This window comes from Arabidopsis lyrata (genome assembly GCF_000004255.2).
Source record: "Arabidopsis lyrata subsp. lyrata unplaced genomic scaffold ARALYscaffold_3, whole genome shotgun sequence".
Lineage (NCBI taxonomy): Eukaryota > Viridiplantae > Streptophyta > Magnoliopsida > Brassicales > Brassicaceae > Arabidopsis > Arabidopsis lyrata.
In genome coordinates, this window is record NW_003302553.1 from 18,766,409 (window position 1) to 18,786,468 (window position 20,060).

General features: G+C 41.6%; 1 long non-coding RNA gene across 1 annotated transcript; it reads right to left on the minus strand.

Annotated features, from left to right (window-relative positions):
* Positions 1 to 6,590: 6,590 nt before the first annotated feature.
* Positions 6,591 to 7,261, minus strand: LOC110229644. The gene is made up of 2 exons (XR_002333018.1): positions 7,107 to 7,261; positions 6,591 to 7,001 (listed from the first exon to the last, which is right to left on the minus strand). It is a non-coding gene; the product is annotated as an uncharacterized LOC110229644 (long non-coding RNA).
* Positions 7,262 to 20,060: the final 12,799 nt, after the last annotated feature.

Below are 20,060 nucleotides of genomic sequence, written 5' to 3' on the forward strand. Positions count from 1 at the left end.
TTAACACAATCTGTGATCATAGTGGGCCAAAAGTACCCCATTTTTTTAACTTTAAAAGCCATAGCTCTTCCTGATGAATGACTTCCACATAATCCTTCATGCACTTCGCTCATGACGATTTCGACTTCGGGCCCAAAAATGCATAATAGGTAAGGGTCACTAACACCTCGCCTATATAACGCATCTTTTGATAGGCAAAATTTCGCGCTAACGACTTTCATTTTTCTGGCCTGCCATTTATTCTTTGGGAGCTCGCCTGTCGTGATGTAGTGCTTTATTGGCTCCCTCCAGTCAGCCCCCCAGTCTTTAGCCGGAATTTGGTCAACTTTGTGAAATATTCGTGGCTCTGGTTCGGGATGTTCGTTTGGTTCAAGAATATCCTCCTCGATTAATGGTTCGGTTTCTAATATCGTTCTGGAATCATTTCTTCAGCTAAGACAACGGGTTCCTTGTTAGATGTATTTGATCCTTTTGACTTCCTGCGTTTGTTGGGTGGCGGTTCGATCTCTGGTTCGCCACGGTCGCATGCCGCTGCTCGAGACCTTGTAACGACGAGGGTTTCCTTGCTGTCTCGAATGCTTCGCTCCGAGATGCATTCTACTGGAATAACTCTCTTTAACTCAGGATCTGATGTTGACGCCAATGCGGCAAGTGCATCTGCAGTTGTATTCTCTCCCCGAGGTATACGGATTAATTCAAATTTCGAGAAATTTTTAGATAGATCCTTCACCACTTCGAGGTATGCTTCCATTCTTGAATCTTTGGCTTCATAGTCTCCATTAAATTGGTTAACTACTAATTGCGAATCGCAATAAGCCAATATTTCCTTAGCTCCAACTCCTTGTGCTAGTCGAAGTCCGGCAATAAGGGCTTCGTATTCTGCCTCGTTGTTGGAAGCATTGAATAACAATCGGAATGATTGTTCTAGAATTTCTGATGTCGGAGATTCCAACCTAATTCCCACTCCGGATCCTTGCTTTGTTGAAGACCCATCTACGTGTAATTTCCAAATTTGGTTCTCCGGTTGTTCTATCATTCCAGGTATTGGTAGTTTGGTCAGGAAGTCTGCTAAGACCTGAGCCTTCATACTGACCCGGCTTTTGAACTCTATGTCGTACTCGCTTAATTCCACCGCCCATTTCGCCAAACGTCCGGACTGACTTGGACTATGAAGTATTGTTTGGAGTGGTTGGTTAGTTAATACTTCAACTGGATGGGATTGAAAATATGGACGCAGCTTCCGAGCCGAAGTTACCACCGCGAGTGCGAGTTTTTCCATCATTGTGTATCTGGTTTCTGGATCCGTCATTGACTTGCTCACGTAGTAAATTGGTCTCTGCTCCCCACGGCCTTCCCGAACCAAGACTCCACTAACCGCGTGGTTTGAAACCGATACGTACAAGTAAAGTTTTTCATCTACTTCCGGTTTGGACAGTACAGGTGGAGTGGTTAAGTATGCCTTAAGCTGCCCAAAAGCTTCTTCACACTTCTCATCCCAAAGGAATCCTTTGTTCCCTTTTAGAATTAGGTAGAAAGGCAACGACTTATCTGTTGACCTCGAGATAAAACGGTTCAAAGCCGCAATCCGTCTAGTCAACCGTTGTACTTCTTTGAAGTTTCTTGGAGATGGCATGTTCAGAAAGGCATTAATTTGATTTGGATTGGCTTCAATCCCTCTTTCTGTCACGATATAGCCAAGAAATTCTCCGGATGGGACTCCAAACGTGCACTTCGCCGGGTTCAGCTTCATTTGATATTTATTGAGAATATCAAAACATTCCTCCAAATGTTTGACATGATCTTCTTTCTTCAATGATTTAACCAACATATCATCTATGTAGACTTCCATAGTCTTCCCGAGGTGATTGTGAAACATTTTGTTCACCAACCGTTGGTAAGTCGCTCCTGCATTTTTCAAACCAAAAGGCATTACCTTGTAACAGTAGATACCTCTATCTGTGATAAATGACGTCTTTTCTTGATCGTCGGGGTCCATCATTATCTGATTATAACCCGAGAAGGCGTCCATAAATGTTAACAGCTCATTTCCAGCGGTGGACTCTACAAGTCGATCTATATGCGGGAGCGGGAAACTATCCTTGGGACATGCTTTATTTAGGTCTGTAAAGTCGATGCAAACCCTATCTTTCCCATTCTTTTTCTTGACAACGACAGTGTTTGCTACCCACTCTGGATATTGCACTTCTCTTATGGACCCTATCTTCAAGAGTTTATCCACTTCGTCGTTTACTATTTTTGCCCGCTCCACTCCAAGCTTTCTTCTTTTTTGTTTCACCGGTTTGAAGCTTGGATCTACGTTTAGTTCATGACAAATTATACTCGGATTTATGCCCGGCATGTCCGCTGCTGACCATGCAAACGACGCTTTGTTTTTCTTTAAGAGTTCAATCAAAGCTTCTTTTATTTGGCCAGTCAAAGTTGCTCCAATTCTAATTTTCCGGTCCGGCTTGTCTTCTTCCATTGCCACTTCGACTACTACATCCTCTTTCTTCTGCCCACTAGGAAATTTTGTTTTTAGTCCTTCTTTTGCGGGCTTCGTTAATTGCTATTGAATCTTCATACGGTGGCTAGCTAAGTAGCATGTTCGCGAAGCTTCTTGATCTCCCCGAATTGTCTCCACCCCATTTGATGTTGGAAATTTGATACATTGATGGTATGTAGAGGGGACTGCTTTCATTCGATAAATCCAGGGAGTCCCAAGGATGATGTTGTAAGCTGCGGGCTTATCGAAGACGACGAAGTCCACAATTTTCGATACTTTTTTGGCAAGGACCGGTAGCTTGATTGTCCCGAGAGACATGGCTGATTCGCTAGTGAATGCAACTAATGGAGACAGAGGTCCTACTATGTCTCCTCGGCTGATTCCCATTTTTTCTAGAGTACTTAAAAAGATCAAGTCGACCGAACTGCCTGTATCTATAAGGATCCTTGATACTTCGAAGTTTGCGACGTCAAGAGTAATGACTAGAGCATCGTCATGCGGTCTTTCGAGATGCCGCGTTTCTTCTTCGTTAAATGATATTGAAGCACCTTGAAAATCAATTTCTTCGCTCAAGCTTGCTTTGAGTAAGACATTTCGTCTATGTTTTTTGATGGAACTTATTGAATTTCCACAAAATCTGGAACCTCCTAGAATCACATTGATCTTCCCCTTCAAACTTCTTGGTTCTTCCTCGTTGGATAACTTTGGTCTTTTGGAATCTTGATCTTTGGAGTTTTCCTTTGCTTCGTGGTATTCCTTCACAAAATCTTTTATATCGAATTTAGAAAGATCACCGCTAGCCCAAAGCTCTGCGAGGTGCTTTTTAAGAACGCTGCAATCCTTGGTTAAATGTCCGGTTACTTTATGAATGTCGCAATATAGACTTTCATCACGGACCCAAGTGTTTGATCTTCCTTTTCCTTGGAATTGCTTCCCGACGGAATTGTTGAAGGGTTGCGACCCAAACTTCCTTGGTCCTTTGCTCTCTTTAGGCTCGAACTTCTTGGTAGGGACGGTGATTGCCGGCTTTTCTTGTTTATTTCGTTTGGCAAAACTTTCTTTTTCGTCTTCTACCTCCATCGAATTGTTTGCGCGGAAGAGTGCATCCTGAATTGTGTCTGGTTTATGAAGTATTAAGTCTTCTTTAAACCTTGAATCATGTCGCAATCCTTTTCGTAGGGCGGATAAAGCCGATTGCTGGGAGATTCTTGGGAGTTTTGACAGCACTCCTTTGAATTTGGTGATGAAAACTCGAAGTGACTCATTAGATCCTTGCGTTAAGTTCCAAAGATCGGCATCTGAGACGCTTTTATCCATAAGGATAGAGTATTGCTTTAAGAATACGGCTGATAGTTTGTCGAAATTGCTGATCGAACCCGGCTCTAATTGGGTGAACCACATTAGAGCTTGGCCACATAGATTTTCCGAAAACAGCTTGCAATAGCCTGCGTCCTCATCAGCTTCATCCAACTCGACTCTTCCTGCGGCGATCAGAAAGGCTGCAAGATAGCTTTTTGGATCCTCCAATCCGCTGTAAGGATCCAACTTGAGCTTCCGGGAATCTTTGATCCTCAAACTTGCAATTCGCGGGATAAAAGGGGTTCGCCTAGCTTCTTCAATGACTCGATTGATGTCTGGCTCCGAACTTGTAGCCTGATGAAATTTTGATTTCATTTCTTTTAATTCCTGGCTAACTTTCCTCATGGTCTCGAACTGGTCGAGGTTCTCCTGCTCGTACTGAGCTGCAAGTTGTTCTTCATCCCCGAGCTGCGTCTCTTCTTCCGACGTCTGAGCTACATTATTAGTAGCACCGGGAGTTGTTTGTCCGCTGGTTTCATTTCGTGCAGCGGAACTTGGCGAGTTGAATATCCCTCTTCGGGTTCCCACCGGGTTTCCTGCACTTAAAGAGCGAACACGAGTTTGTATATTATTGACATTTTGACTAAGAGATACCTGGGATGTTTGCAACGTATCAACGGCCTTCTCCACATCCGAGAACTTTTGTGATATATCCGACATGGTTTGCTGCATAGCTTTGAGGGTTTCGGCCAATGATGTTTCAACGGCGTCTCCTCCGGACATTGTCGCTTATCTCGGAAATGCAGAAAAGAAGAAATCTGACCACTCAAGAATCCTGAGTTCCCCACAGGCGGCGCCAAAATGTGGATGTCGGATTCACACACTCAAGTATTTTTGTTAAGTGGGAAAGATTATCCTTGAGGGACAAAAATGAGTATATAAAAACTTGTAAATTGATACAATAATTGCTATATTATTTCTCTCTCGAGAGGAAGATCCCCCTTACATGGCCATCGGCCTCTATATTTATACACCGATAAACGACATTAAAATGAGTAATTAAGCACAATTATTTCTTCTTAAATGTGTCCGTTTTGATTCTTCGGCTTTAATGCTCAACGTTTGAATTTGAGTTGACTCTGCTCTTCATGGGCCTCGCCTCTTTCGGCCCAAGTGTCCGTGAACCGACTTACCCGTGTCTTCTACACCGAACTCGTGTCACAGTGTAGTCACTTCGGATTCTCGAAATGGTGACAACCACTTCGACCATCCCTTCGGCTCACGGGTCCAATGGGCTTCATCCTTTATGGACCATTATCTTGATCACGTGGCAATCTTTGGTTGGTCTCGTACTTCTGGTGCGGGATCCGACACCAACAGCTATTACAAGTCATATAATCGATCATATTCTACCCGATTCATCACCACCCATCTTCCCGGCCTTGAGTCTCTCACTCCTAAGCCAAGTCTTTCCCCAATTACCTTCCTTTCCTGAAAGCCAAAGAGGCATAAATATCTGTTTACTTATTATATATGCAACTCCATGCAATGCTCTCTAAGACTTTTAACCACTCAGAATGTATAACAGAGCGGAGAGTGGAAGTATGCGCACCAGTTCGGCCGATTCACGATAGATCTTAACAGATCCGCCGATCCTCCGCCGAGCCACATCCCCATTTCAACCAATAAATCCGTCATCCGAACCAAATTTATGCAGAATATGAATGATCCCCCGATACTATAATGTCACCCTAATCGTTCTGGACTTTCTTCTAATTCATCGGAACAACCCCTAGGCTAGATCGTACATATCATATCTCCTTAGGTTTGGACACAAGGTCTAGAACCGCTCACCTTCGATCACACCGATCGCAACTCTCTCTTAAGTGTTTTCTCTAGAGATGTTTTCTGAGAGTTTCTGTATTTTTCTCTATGTTTTCCGTGTCTGAATTCGTCCCAAATGCCTTGTATTTATGAAGATCTTGTTCGGAAACCATTTCTCTAGAAGGCGCCCATTCGGTACATAACCGCTCTTTAGTAACCGTTTCCCATAACTGATCAACCGTTCTCTGTAACTGACTAACTGTTCTCCGTAACCGTCCAACCGTACAACCGTCGGACAGTTACCGGAGCTTAGCTGAGCTACCCGGTAGTTGGTCAAGCTAGCTGAGCTACTCGACAGTTATCCAAGCTTAGATGAGCTAGTCGGCAGTACTTCAAACTTAGTTGAGCTACTCGGCAGCTGGTTTGGCTAGTTAGCGTGTATTATTCTCCTTCTCCGAGCTGATGGGCAGCTCCCGCCTAGACTTGTCCGAGTTTCTCCTCCTTTTCTCGTACCAAGTCTCATACGAAGATCCTATTGAGGATCGCGGGCGTTACAAGTCTTCCACCCTTGAATGGGATTCGTCTCCGAATCCAACTCAAGTTCACTACAAGAAAACATGGATTTAGCGACTACAATAAACGTAACTAAAGAGTCGCTAAACCCATAATAACGACTAATTAGCGACTAATAAACGTTGTCGCCGAACACTGCGTCGCTAAAATTAATGGTAGCCTAATTGTCGCTATTTAGCGACTATTCTGCGACTACTATTTGAAGTCGCCATTTGGTCGCTTCTGAGTCGCTAAATGGGCGACTGTTTTACTACCAATTGCTACCAATAGGCGACTGTTTTGCTACCAATAGGTCACTAATTGGCGACTAATAGGTGACAGAGGAATCGAATTATGTAACCGTGAAAATCGGTTTAGGTTATATTTGTAAATTTCGTGAAAAGATTGTTGTAATTAATAAATATATTTGTATTAATAAACCACCCAAACCGGGAATGGTTAACAGTTACCAAATTGAATCAATTACAAAACCCCGGTTGAACCGGATGCTAAAAACACAAAAAAAAAAAACTCTAATCACGTAACAGTCTTTAGCCGCCGCCTCAGTCTTCAGCCGGATTTCGTTTGCCGACGAGTCCAGTTGCCGGCTGCAACATACCCGGTGGAGGGTAAGAACCGGCACTCCACCCGCGGTACAAGCCTTTTTCTCCGCCACCGTCTCCTCAGAACTCTTCTGTCGCCGGATTACTTTTTCTGTCTCGAACCCTAGTGGTGACTTTTACGGCGTCTCTCGGCGAAGAAGTGGTGTCGCCGTGGCGGTCATGTGCATCTGTCGATGTTCGCCGTCTTCGTTGATACAGATCTGTGATCAAACCTATTTAATTATCAGACTTCCCCAGATCTATCTCCATATTTGAATAAAGATGTGTTGGGAAATCTAGCGATCTAATGAATTCATGGAACATACCTTCTGGAACTCATCGATTAATTGATTAAGGACTTAATCTTCTGGGCTGTGCATCTTTTCTTCAACTTGACGAAGAGAAGAAGGAGACAAAGAGAGAAGAGAAGAAAAAAAAGAAAGGAAAAAAGAATTGATTGGCGTGGAAAGGAAAGACGAGATGAGGAGAAGAGGAAAAAAAAAAAGAAAATAATTAGAGGATTATGTCCATTGGATTAACTCTATCAACGGTTGATGATAAACCAAAGGGAATCCTTGTCATTTAGGATCAGCCAATGAGAGGCTTTCTTCTTTCTTTCTTTTTTTTTGATAAATTTTGGTATTCTACTATAGTTTTTATGTTATAATTTAGATATAGGGGTTTAAGATTTGTAAAGTATTAGATATGATTTATATTTAAAATTATTTAGATTCTTAACTCTGAAATTTTTGATTTTTTGATGTGTTTAATTTCAGTTTTGAATATAAACATAATCTGGGACTTTTAAAAAATGAAATCAAACACTTAAAACAAATTCACAATTTACAGATTTATAAATTCAAAAGATTATATATATATATATATATATAATAGTTATATCATCCGTCTTTTTTTTTCGGTTACATTATTCGTTTAGAGTTATATTGTGATTTATAATTTAAAAAGTGAATCGGAGAGATTTCGAAGAGATTTGACGGTTACATTATTCGATTCCTCAGTCACCTATTTCGAAGAATCGAATAATGTAAAAAGTGAATCGGAGAGAATCAGAGAGATTTCGAGAGATTTGTAGAGATTGAGAGAGAATCGGAGAGACTGAGAGGGATTAGGGGTCGATTTCGAGAGAATTTGAGAAGAAATGGGTCGATCGAATCAGAGAGAAATCAAGGGTTAGGGTTAGGGTTCGTCGAGAGAGAGAGAATTGGGGATCTAGGGTTAAAGAAATGCGGAATTAGGGTTTTCGCGGTAGTAATAGGGAATTTATACTATGAGCCAACGCAGAAAATCTAATCGATCGAGCCCAATAAGAAATTATAGTCGCAATAAAGTGGCTAATTAGTAGCCCAGTTTAGAGACTAAACATTCAGAAGTTACTTAGTCGCCTAATTTGGCGACTATACAATGACTATTTTTATCCGTCGCCAAATGCAGACGGATTAGCGACTAATGTTGTTTAGGCAACATTCAGTCGCCTAAATGTCGCAATTCAGTCCTCAAATTCAGCGACTAATTTATCACTTGCTGAATATCGTCGCTAATCACGTGTTTTCTTGTAGTGGTTGATCTTTACCCATCTCCTTAAACCACTTCGAAAAATCGACCTTCATCTTATTCTCGGTTTCCCAAGTAGTTTCTTCACAGCCACCGCAATTCCATAACACTTTTATCATGTTAATCTTTTTCCTCCGTGTTCCCTTCTCCATTCGGTCAATGATCCAAATTGAATTTGCTTCCATAGTTTAGTTCTCTTTTAACTCCGAAGGAACATCTTCTACACGTTCCTCGTGTTCACTTAGGTATTTCCTTAGTTGTAAAACATGGAAAACCTTGTGGAACACATCTAATTTTGGTGGAAGTTTGAGTTTGTACGCCACAGTCACTACTCGTTCGATCACCTTGTATGGGCCAACGTACCTCGGACTCAACTTTTTCTTTGTTGAGAATCGTCGTTTTCCCTTGTCCGTTACGACCTTAAGATATACCAAGTCACCTACTTGGAATTCCAATTCCTTTCGACGCTTATCCGCATAGCTTTTCTGTCGGTTCTGGGCTTCTTTTAGTTTGATCTTAAGAAACTTCATATTTTCGATAGTTTCATCCATAATCTTCGGACCAAATTAAACAACATGCGTTCTCCCACCGGCGTCCGACATGCCCGGCCGTATAACTCCTCGTAAGGTGACATGTCAATACTAGCTTGATAGCTATTGTTATAAGCAAACTCCACCAACCTTAAGTACCTTTCCCAATTCCCACCCCAATCCAAGACACATGCATGCAACATGTCCTCAAGGGTTTGTATCGTTCGTTCGGATTGCCCATCCGTTTGTGAGTGGTACGCCGTACTTAGGTTCACCCTCGTCCCTAAGGCTTTTTGAAAAGCCTTCTAGAAATGTGATGTGAATCGTGTATTCTGATCCGACACAATGCTTATCGGTACTCCATGTAATCAGACTATCTCGTCGATATACCTTGCAGCTATATCTTCGGCTCCATCCATTTCAGAGATTGCTATGAAGTGTGTGGAATTAGTCAATATATCGACCACCACCTGCTGGGGTCGGGTTTCACCCATCATTTGAAAGCGAGCCAAACTTCAATCAGGGAACCCTTTCGACGCCTCGGGGAACCCTTTCAACGCCTCAGGGAATCCTCTCAGTAACCTCGGAGTATACTCTCTATCGCCTCGGGGTAAATTCTAAATCACCTTGGGGTACCCTTCAACTGCGTCAGCTCGGGGTACACAGTCACCATGTCCCGAGCTGATTTCACCTGTTACCCCGAGGTGAATTCTTCAAGTTCATCCGAGGCAACGTCCGCAGAAGTCACCTGAGGTGGAATGCGCAATGTCACCCAAGTTTAAGTTGTCATTATCACCCGAGGCAAAATCCTTAGAGCCGCCCGAAGAGAAACGCACAAGATTACCCGAGGTGTAGTCTTCGTTAACCCGAGGCAAACACTTGGTGAATATTCACCTCCAAAGAAGAGCGGCATCATTTCCGAAAATGAAGGATCATTTCCGAAATACTCGAAATTGATAAGGATGAATCTTGAAGGATTATTGCGAATCAGGAAATCTTCCAAAAACCTACGAAGAAAAAGGAAAGTATCCTTATCCGCGATACTCTAAGCCGACTTTGAGAAAAATGGAAATCTTCCTAGAATATCGTTGGAGAGGTGGTTTACTATCCCTATATAAAGCGACTCAAGGTCTTCACAAAAGGGACAAGCAAAAAGGGTCTAGAATTCAGACTACAAAAGCTCTGATATTCAAAGGCAAAACAAACAGTTTTCTTTTTACGATCAAGTTCTTTGTACGATCAAAACTATTCTCTTCATCAATAAAATCAAGAACACCATCTTTGGTAACAAGTTTCCGGCTGTTCTTTGAGGATTCTCGTCAATTGTATCCCTAAAAAAAAACCCTAGACAAATTTTGATTGTGCAAGTTTCGACTTCCATACCACCCAAACTGTATTATGCTTAGACTTTATCCCCGTAGGCAGTCCGGTAACAAAGTCCATCTTTACATGGTTCTATTTCTATTCCGGCATGCGTAAGTTTTGTACTAACCCACTCGAAACTTGATGTTCAGTCTTGACAAGTTGGCACTTCGAACACTAGGCAACCCATGCGGCTACATCCTTCTTCATCCTGACCCAATGGTAATACCTTTTTAGGTCTCGGTACATCTTATTGGACCCGGGGTGAATTGAGAATTTTGATTGGTGCCCTTCTTTAAGGATTTCTCCTCTCAATCCCATGTCATTCGGCACACATACTCATCTATTCACCACTATGGTACCATTGTTCGATGTTTGGTACTCCGTTTTATTGTTCTTCACCCAAGTGTTCAACTCCTCGTCCTTCTCTTGGGCCAAGCGAATTCTACAAAGTAGATCGGCTTGATCGGCCACACTGAAACCCAATGGTTCGATATCCTTGTAGAATGCATTTAAATGCAATGTCCCCATCATGTTAACCAAGTCCACTTGGTTTTTCTCCGCTTGTACATCGAAACGTCTCCTACTCAAGCTATCGGCGACTTGATTTGCCTTTCTCGGATGATAGGCAATATCTAAGTCGTAATCTCCACAAATTCCATCCACCTTCTTTGCCTTAGATTTAACTCTGGCTGAGTGAATATGTACTTAAGACTATTGTTGTCGGTGAAGATTTGGACTTTGGCTCCATAAAGATATGATCGCCAAATCTTTAAGGCAAACACCACCGCAGCCATTTCTAAGTCATACGTATGGTAATTTCCCTCGTGTTTAAGCAATTGGCTTGGAGCATAAGAGATTACACTACCCTTTTACATCAATACGCATCCTAGTCCCGTGATCGATGTATCCGTATAGACCATGTAAGGTTTACCTTCTTCCGGTAACACCAACACCGGAGCGCTTGTTAGCATAGTCTTTAACTCGGAGAAACTCTTCTCACATTCCTCCGACCATTGACACTAAGTATCTTTCCTGGTTAGTCGAGTCATCGGTTGGGACTCGCAAAACCCTTCACAAACCTTCGGTAATATCCCGCCAAACCGAGAAAACGCTTAATTTCCGTGGCATTCTTTGGCCGTGGCCAATCCTTAATGGATTTGATTTTCTCCGGATCTACGGACACTCCTTGTTCTGATCCTATGTGTCTAAGAAATCTGATACTCCTATGCAAAAATGAGCATTTGCTTAACTTCGTAAATAACTTTTGTTCCCTTACTCTAGCACCACCCTTAGATGATTTTGATGAGTATCCTAATCCTAAGAATAGACAAGTATGTCATCTACAAAAATGATGACGAACTCGTCTAAGAATTCTCGAAAAATACCATTCATCATCTTCATAAAGGCTGCCGATGCATTGGTTAGTCCGAATGGCATTACCACAAACTCATAGTGGCCATATCTTGTCCGGAATGCCGTCTTCCGAATATCCGATGGTTCTATCCAAATCTGATGATATATATCCCAAGGCCAAGTCTATTTTAGAGAACCACTTCGCGCTTCTAAGTTGATCCAACAACTCGTCTATCCGGGGTAATGGATATTTTTTCTTTAACGTAACTTTATTCAATCCCCGATAGTCAATGCATAGCATAAAGCTACCATCTTTTTTCTTTACAAACAAGACCGGTGCACCCCATGGTGAACTACTTGCTCTAATAAATCTTTTATCCAACAACTCCTCTAATTGTTTCTTTAGCTCTGCCATTTCTGCCGGTGCCATCCGGTACAGAGCTTTAGATATCTGATTTTTTCCCGGTTCGAGTTCAATAGTGAATGGATCGGATCGGTCTGGTGGTAAACCACTCACGGCCTCAAACACATCCGAGAACTCGTTTGCGATCGGAATGTCTTTCAATTCCGTATTTACCCCAACTTCGTGGGTTGTGATTGTGGCTATGAATGCCTCACATCCTTTCTCGAGCATCCTTTTGCTTGGATTGCCGAGATTACTAAACTTCCCGAAGTTGTCCTTATTCCTTGGAATTTCAACATTCCTTCCTTACTCTCGAATTGAATCCGTCCTCGGTGACAATCAATATGTGCCTTATACTTTCCCAACCAGTCCATACCCAAGATAACATCGTGTTTCTTGAGTTGGACGACGATTAGGTCTGTAGTTATATTGACATCTTTGACTACAACCGAGATTTCCTGAACAACACCGGACAGATATATTGTTTGGTCCGCCGGCTGCTCTAACCATTCTATATTCGGTGTTCGGTAAATTCTTGAACCCACATTTTTCAACTATATAAGAATTCACAAAATAATGTGTAGCTCTGGAATCAAATAAGGTTTGTGTTTCTACATCACCTATATACAAGGTCCCTACATATTCCCCTATAATGTTTAGTACCACAATCCGTTTATGCATGATGCGATGCAATGTACGAATTAAAATAAAGACCACAAGAACTTACCAGTGATCGCCCTGAAGTTCCCAACATTGTTAGCATCCTCCGACAGTTCGTAAACTCGCGGTGCTATAGCCTGCCTCATAGGCGGAGGCGGTAACCCATTTCCGCTCTGGTTTACACTTTGTTTGACATGCTTTTCCACTTCCAGCTTCGGACACTCCCTCTTAAACTGCCCCACTTTCCCACAATGGTAACAAGTCCTTGGTCCTTCTTCGAGAACTTTTGGTTGCTCCGAATCCATCTTTGGGCAGTTTTGAATCTTGTGGTCCTTACTTTCACACCGGCCACATGCACCAATGGCCTTCCAGCAAATCCCACCATGATTCTTTCCGCAAGTCAAATATTTCTCGTGCTTAGATCCCGACTTGGTGTCATCCACCTTGTCCCATTTCCTCTTTTTATCTATGGGTTTACTCGGTTGGTTAGAACGATTCGGAAACTTCTCCCGATTCATGAGTTTTTCTTCTTCAATCCCTATTTCGATCATAGCCGCCCTTTCCACCAATTCGAAGACCGAATTAAAAGGTACGGATCAAGCAATGTGATATATCACGGATTTTACTGGTTTTAGTCGTGATATATGTATTGTTTTTAGAGTCTTTTTGTTATTTCTAGAGTCTTTTTGAGTCTTTTCAGGTTTATACACGTTCGGGACCAGTTTGGAGATTATGGATCATTCTGGAGCAAAACCGAGAAGTTATGCTGCGCGAGCAATCCGGAGACGAAAATACATGTAGGTGTCGATCGACACCACCCCTGGTGTCTGTCGACACCAAGATCTGACGGCAATTCAATTTCGCGAGTTTTTGAAGTTATGAAGATTTGCAAATTCATCCCAGAACTTCTCCATATTTTCAAAGAAGTCCCTGCACGTTTTTAGAAGTTATATATATATATATATATTTGAGGTCATTGTTTAGACCTAAGCTTGGAGAGGCTATTCTCCTTTTTTCTTTTGGGAGAAAAACCCTGTGGAGACTCCCTTTAGAGAAGATCTTTCTAAACCCTATTTTCTTGTTATATTCATTATTGATTTCTACTTCAATCATGTTGTTTGCTTCAATCTCCATGTTTGAGTAGTTTTTGCTTGTTAGGTTAAGGGATTCTCATTAGGGATTTAGATGAACTAGTAAATCGATAACCTGTTAGGATTAATCCATAGAGTTCTTCATCTAGGTTGTTCTTAATGCTAGTTCTAGAGTAGCTGATATGGTTAAAATTACTCCTAGAACTACTCTCTCAAATAAGAGATCAAATTGTAGTACTTAAGGGTCGAATTCCACAAAGTTCTCGTTGTTCACACAATAAACAATTCAGCAAATCAAATCAAGCTAAATAAAAATAAATCAAATAAAAACTAGCCGTGAAATGAGGTTTTTAGAACAATTGATGAGAAAGCTAGACTTAAGGTTATTCATTTTAGTAAATCAGAATTATAAATTAAACAAGAGGTAGGAGGTTTATTAAGCGCCGTTCTTGAACTCAAATCACAAATATCAAACTACCCACCTCTCGATGCATTAATTCTCTATGCCTAATAATAGAAATCCCAACTCTCAATGTGAATTCCTATAACTAAACAAGCATTAAAGTTCAGGTTTGATATGTTCACAAAAGTACTAAACCAACTCTCGATGCGAATAGTTCTTTTGCTCACCTAAGATTATTTCAGGAAATAGATGACCTCTCGATTCTATCTAATATCTTATGAGCTAGATTCCATGTGATCAGTCTAGAACTAGTAATTCATTCAAATCTAGGTGAAGAACACTAAGATTACCCTACCAAATTATTCAATTTAGCAATTCATCAAAACATGGAAAAAACCCTAAATCTAACGAGTGAATTACTCAGACATGGTAGAAGAAATACAAATCATAATCTGAATAAATTGCATTAAAAAGAGTGAGAGATAGAGTAAGTGAGTTCTGAATCTCTCTGAAGGAGTCTTATTCTTCTCTCCAAGCTAATCCACAAATCTCTCTCAAAATTCAAGCATAAAAACCTTACAAAGATAAAAACCTAATAATATAGTCTCAAACACGTCGGGGACTTCTTTTGGAATAAACAAGAACATGAGGGCCATTCTGCAATTCTTCAAAACTTGTTAAAAACGTGTGTCGTCCAAGCAAAACGCGACGGTGTCGATCGACACTGATGGTGTCGGTCGACACCAATATACTCTGATCGTGACAAGTTGCTCTTGTTAGCCATATTGCTCCAAATGTCCAGCTTTTGCTCCAGAATTCTCCTAAACCTGTAGGTACCTGCAAAGACTCTAAAAGACGCAAAAAGGACCAAAAAGACTCTAGAAACATACCTAATATCATGGTTAAAATCAGTAAAAACCACGATATATCAACTCTCCCAGTCTTAGCTTTTGCTTGCCTTCAAGCAAAACACAAAAACTGAACCTGTGGAAGTAGTTTGAAAATGCGAAAACTCCTAATTTTTCTAGAACATTGCAATGGTCATCCAAACTAAATCCATACGCTTAGCAGGTCACTTTGGTCCTAACCGCCATGTACTTCTCAACAGACATTCAAACCATTCCAAATTCAAACCAAATTACTGCAACTATACCCAATTACCCTCATCGCTAAAACTCAACAATGAACCTAGCATCCAAGAACCTTCTAGACTCTTTCCCGCACAAATACCATGATAAATCAACCATCTACAAACTCAGGTACTGTTTCTCTCCCCAGACTTATTCTTTTTCAAACATATTTTTTTCTTGTTCTTTTTTTTTTTTTTTTTTTCAATCTGACAAAGGTGTAGGCGAATACTGGTATTATCGGAAATGTTCCTAACCTCGCTTCTAACCTTCGTGTGGTCATTCCTCTTGAAGTAAAATAATGAGATCACGGAAAATTTTCCTATCTCTTACTTCAAAATAAAATCATCTTAATCTTTTTCTTCGTCTCCTTTTTTTTTTTTAGAATAAGGGAGAGGAGCACTATTTTTTTTTTTTCAAATTTTCATTGGTCTCATTCATCAGGTATGAGCGAGGAATCAGGTTCTGAAGACACTAACCTCATTGATGGATAAAGTATACAAGCAATTAGCTCAGGTATTGTGGGTTATGTTGAGAATTCGGGTGTTTCTGTTCCGGTGATCGGTCCTATGGATTTTTCATTACTCTGACCAAATTGAGTGTGCAACGTTAACCAACCAAGCAATGGACTAGAAAACAAGATCATAGTTTTCAACAAAGATTTTGACTCAATAAAACAACTCTTTGAAAATGGACAGACTCTAAGAAAATAAAAGAAATAGTCAGTAAACGACTCTCCCAGACTTATGTAACACTGTCCCTAGAGTTACCAAGCAAGAGGAAGTCGAAAACAAATGAAAAGGAACAAAATTGAACTCGAGAAAACAGAACATAACCTTAATCGTGTAGTGGTGTCGATCGACACCCAGTCCGTGAATAGACAGTTGATCGAACAAGAATCTGAATTGTCGATCTTAATTTGAATGTTTCACAAGGATTCTCCAATAGGCACTGTCAAATCACTAAAACATACATTATAAGGCTCAACATGCTATAACAATCGAGTTCAACAAGTTCCAAATTAGAGAAAGTACAACAACCGAAACAAAGAAAATGTCTGAGAAAGAAACAAAAGAGAAACCATGACGAGATAGCAAAGGATAAGGAGGATAGCTAGTCCTCGTGCTCGAGATCAGTTCCCTGCGGTGGTGTGGGTGAGCACTGACGACGACGATCGGGACGAACGCATCCGCATCGAGAGAGAGTGGCAATAGCGTTCCAAACGCTCTTCAAGCTATCAACCATATACTATCGAAAAACCCCTATTTCCATTGGGATTGGTGGGGTGTCGGGACGCTCGTACTAAGAAGTAGAGGAGGAGGAGCCGTGACGAAGACCCCCAGCAGGGCCATAAATCGGTGCATCCTCAGCAGGTATAGGGACGGCTCTGGTAGCTGCTCTACGACGACGGGTGGGTGGTGGCACATGGAGAAGAGAGGCGTCGGGTAAGAAGCCGAGCTGAACAGGGTCACCTGTGATTGCAGTCAACTCGGGCTGAGGAAGTTGAATGAGGTGATCCCCAGTGCTATCAGAAAAAATCCAGAGCAAGTTACCCTTGAGCCACTGCGCATGCTTCAAATATGCCTCATCCATAGTAGAACGCGCGGTCGAGATTGATACCCCATCAATGTTGATACCCAAGTGCTGGAAGATAGGAATGAGAAGACTACCAACACATGCGGTCTTGGTCTCAGTGCCATTGAAAGGCCGATACTTGATCTTCTCCCGCTGATGTGCGAAGACAGCTCCGAAATTCACAAGCTGGTCACACTCATCCTCCTCGGGACCTGAAACGCAAGAATCACCAACAGCATAATTGAGGAGTATCACCTCAGTACGTCTCATCTTACCAGGCTCCATCTTGCACAACAAAATGTGGCCAAGGAGTCTAGCAACATATCGCAAAGTTGGATGCCTGATATCTGTCTGCGCTGATTTCTTGGAGTCATACTCTCCATTCCCAATATAAGACCAAAAGTTCTGAATACCATCAACACGATCAGGAAGAGCCACACGTGGGAGCTCACCATCAAAACCGTAGATCTCTGCCAACTCACGCAAAGGCAAACTGTAGCGCACTCCTCTAATGAAGAAACTCAGAAAACCGTCTCTAGCATTTTTCTCACGCTCTTTCTCATACCCAACTCTAACAGTAGCAATAAACTGCCTAACCAACTCCGGGAACATGTCATACTGCTTGGTCCAAATCGTTCCTAAACAGATAGCCTCTAACATCCCTAAAACCATGTTCTCAATTCCCATTCTTCTCATCAAATCCATATCCGCCACTCTAGTAGGCTTAAGAACAACTCCCGACAAGGTATCATAATCATCCCAATCCTGAGAGAAAAGACGGTTTATGTACTCACTTAGGCCTGGGCAAAAAACCCGGACCCGATACCCGGACCGAAAAAATCGGGTTGGAGCGGGTTAGGGTATTAGAAAATTACCTCATTGGGTAGAGTATTGGATTACCCGTGGGTATCGGGTCGGGTCGGGGATAACCCGTTACCCATTTAGGGTACCCACAAACCCGAAGAAATACACATGTTTATATATGTATATAGATAATTAGATATATAGTCTTATATAGTTATATACTTATATGTATCTCCTAGGTTTTAGGTTTTGTGACTTTTGACATTTGAATTTATATATGTATATAGATAATTAGATATATAGTCTTATATAGTTATATACTTATATATATACTTATATATATGCAATACACATATGTTTATATATGTATATAGATAATTAGAATCTACTCTTAACACTTAAGAGTGAAATAGTCATCTTTGTTATTTTGGATTGGATTTAGTATTTAAATGTCATGTTTGATGTTCTATTCTCTTTATTTGATCATTTGAGTATGTAAAGTGATTTTAAACTTCAGGTATTACCCAAACCGACCCGAACCCGACAATACCCGAACCGGACCGGAACCGAAACCATAGGAATACCCGAATGGACCATAAATTCATTACCCATTCAACCCGAACCCAAACGGGTTTTACCCGAACCCGAACGGGTTACCCATATGCCCAGGCCTATACTCACTTTTGGCGAATTCGCGTCGAACATCGCCGTCCCAAACCCGAGAGCTTCGAATTCGTTGCTTCTCCAAACGTGGCCATGCATGACGGCAATTGGAGGCTGGAGGAGCTTCTTGAGAGGCTGAGGAGGACGGCGCCGGTGGTGAAACGGCGGCTGGAGGCTCACGGCGGCGGGAGGAGGAAGAACCACTTCTGCCAAAAAAAATTTTTGCTTTTCTGGCCAGCCATGTTGCAGATCGGACGAATGGATACTTGGGATGGATAGAGGATCAAATGCTAATGGATTTAGACACCAAAAACGAAGAAACCGGTGAAGAATCGAAGATTCTAAGAGAGGAATGGTGATTTCGGCGGTTTGGGAGTAAAATGTAGAAGAAGGCGGGTCTGAAGGTTATGTCGACCTGCCTCGATTCCCGTGGTGTCGAGCGATACCAAGTGGTGTCGAGCGATACCAAGTGGTGTCGATCGACACCACCCCGTGGTCGCGATACTCGTTTTGTTGTTGTTGTTTTTTTTTTTATTATTCTGAAAAATCAGAAACTCAAAAATAAATGTTAGCTAGTTAGTAAAAAGAAAAAGAAAATGAAAACTAAAAATAATGATCAAGTATACAAATGAAGAATATAAAAGAAAATTAAAGAATTATATACAACCTATCGGGAGGGTTGCCTCCCACAGAGCACTTGTTTAAAGTCGTTAGCTCGACTCAACAGGTTGTCAGGCCAAAGGGATATCTTGCAGAGGCACGTCGTGTCGCTCTGAAAGCTCGGCTTTTGCCCAATAATGTTTTATCCTTTGCCCATTGACTTTGAATTCCTCACCTTTGGCATTTTTCAAGACAAGAGTGCCATATGGTCGAACAGAATGTACTGTAAAGGGACCTGACCATCGAGAAGACAATTTACCAGGAAACAAATGTAAACGGGAGTTATACAGAAGTACTTGATCGCCTGGTTCGAATGTCCTGGATATGATTCTCTTGTCATGATACGCCTACATGCGTTCCTTATAGAGCTTTGAGTTCTCATAGACCTAAATCCGTATTTCATCCAACTCGTTCAACTGAATCAATCGTTTCTCTGCAGTAGACTTGATGTCGAAATTCAGCATTTTGACTGTCCATTCTGCCTTGTACTCAAGCTCTACAGGCAGATGACACGCTTTTCCATAAAGCAAATGGAATGGTGTTGTCCCTAATGGTGTCTTGAACGCAGTCCTGTATGCCCAAAGTGCTTCATCAAGTTTGTAGGACCAATCGCGCTTTGACTTACCAACAGTTTTCTCTAAAATCTCTTTGATTTGCCGATTAGAAACTTCAACTTTTCCGCTCGTTTGCGGATGGTAAGGTGTAGCAACGCGATGATGAACTCCGTACTTAAGAAGCAGCTTCTCCAAAACTTTGTTGATGAAGTGTTTGCCACCATCACTAATGACAATACGAGGCACTCCAAAACGTGGGAATACAATGGTCTTAAACAGCTTATGAACCACTGTAGAATCGTTCTTCTCACAAGCTATCGCTTCTACCCACTTGGAGACATAATCCACAGCAACAAGGATGTACTTGTTCTTATTAGATATTGGAAACGGTCCCATGAAATCAATGCCCCAACAATCAAATACCTCAACCTCAAGAATAAACATTTGCGGCATCTCATTACGCTTGCTGATTTTTCCGCGCCTTTGACAAGTGTCACATTGGGATATAAACTTGTTATCA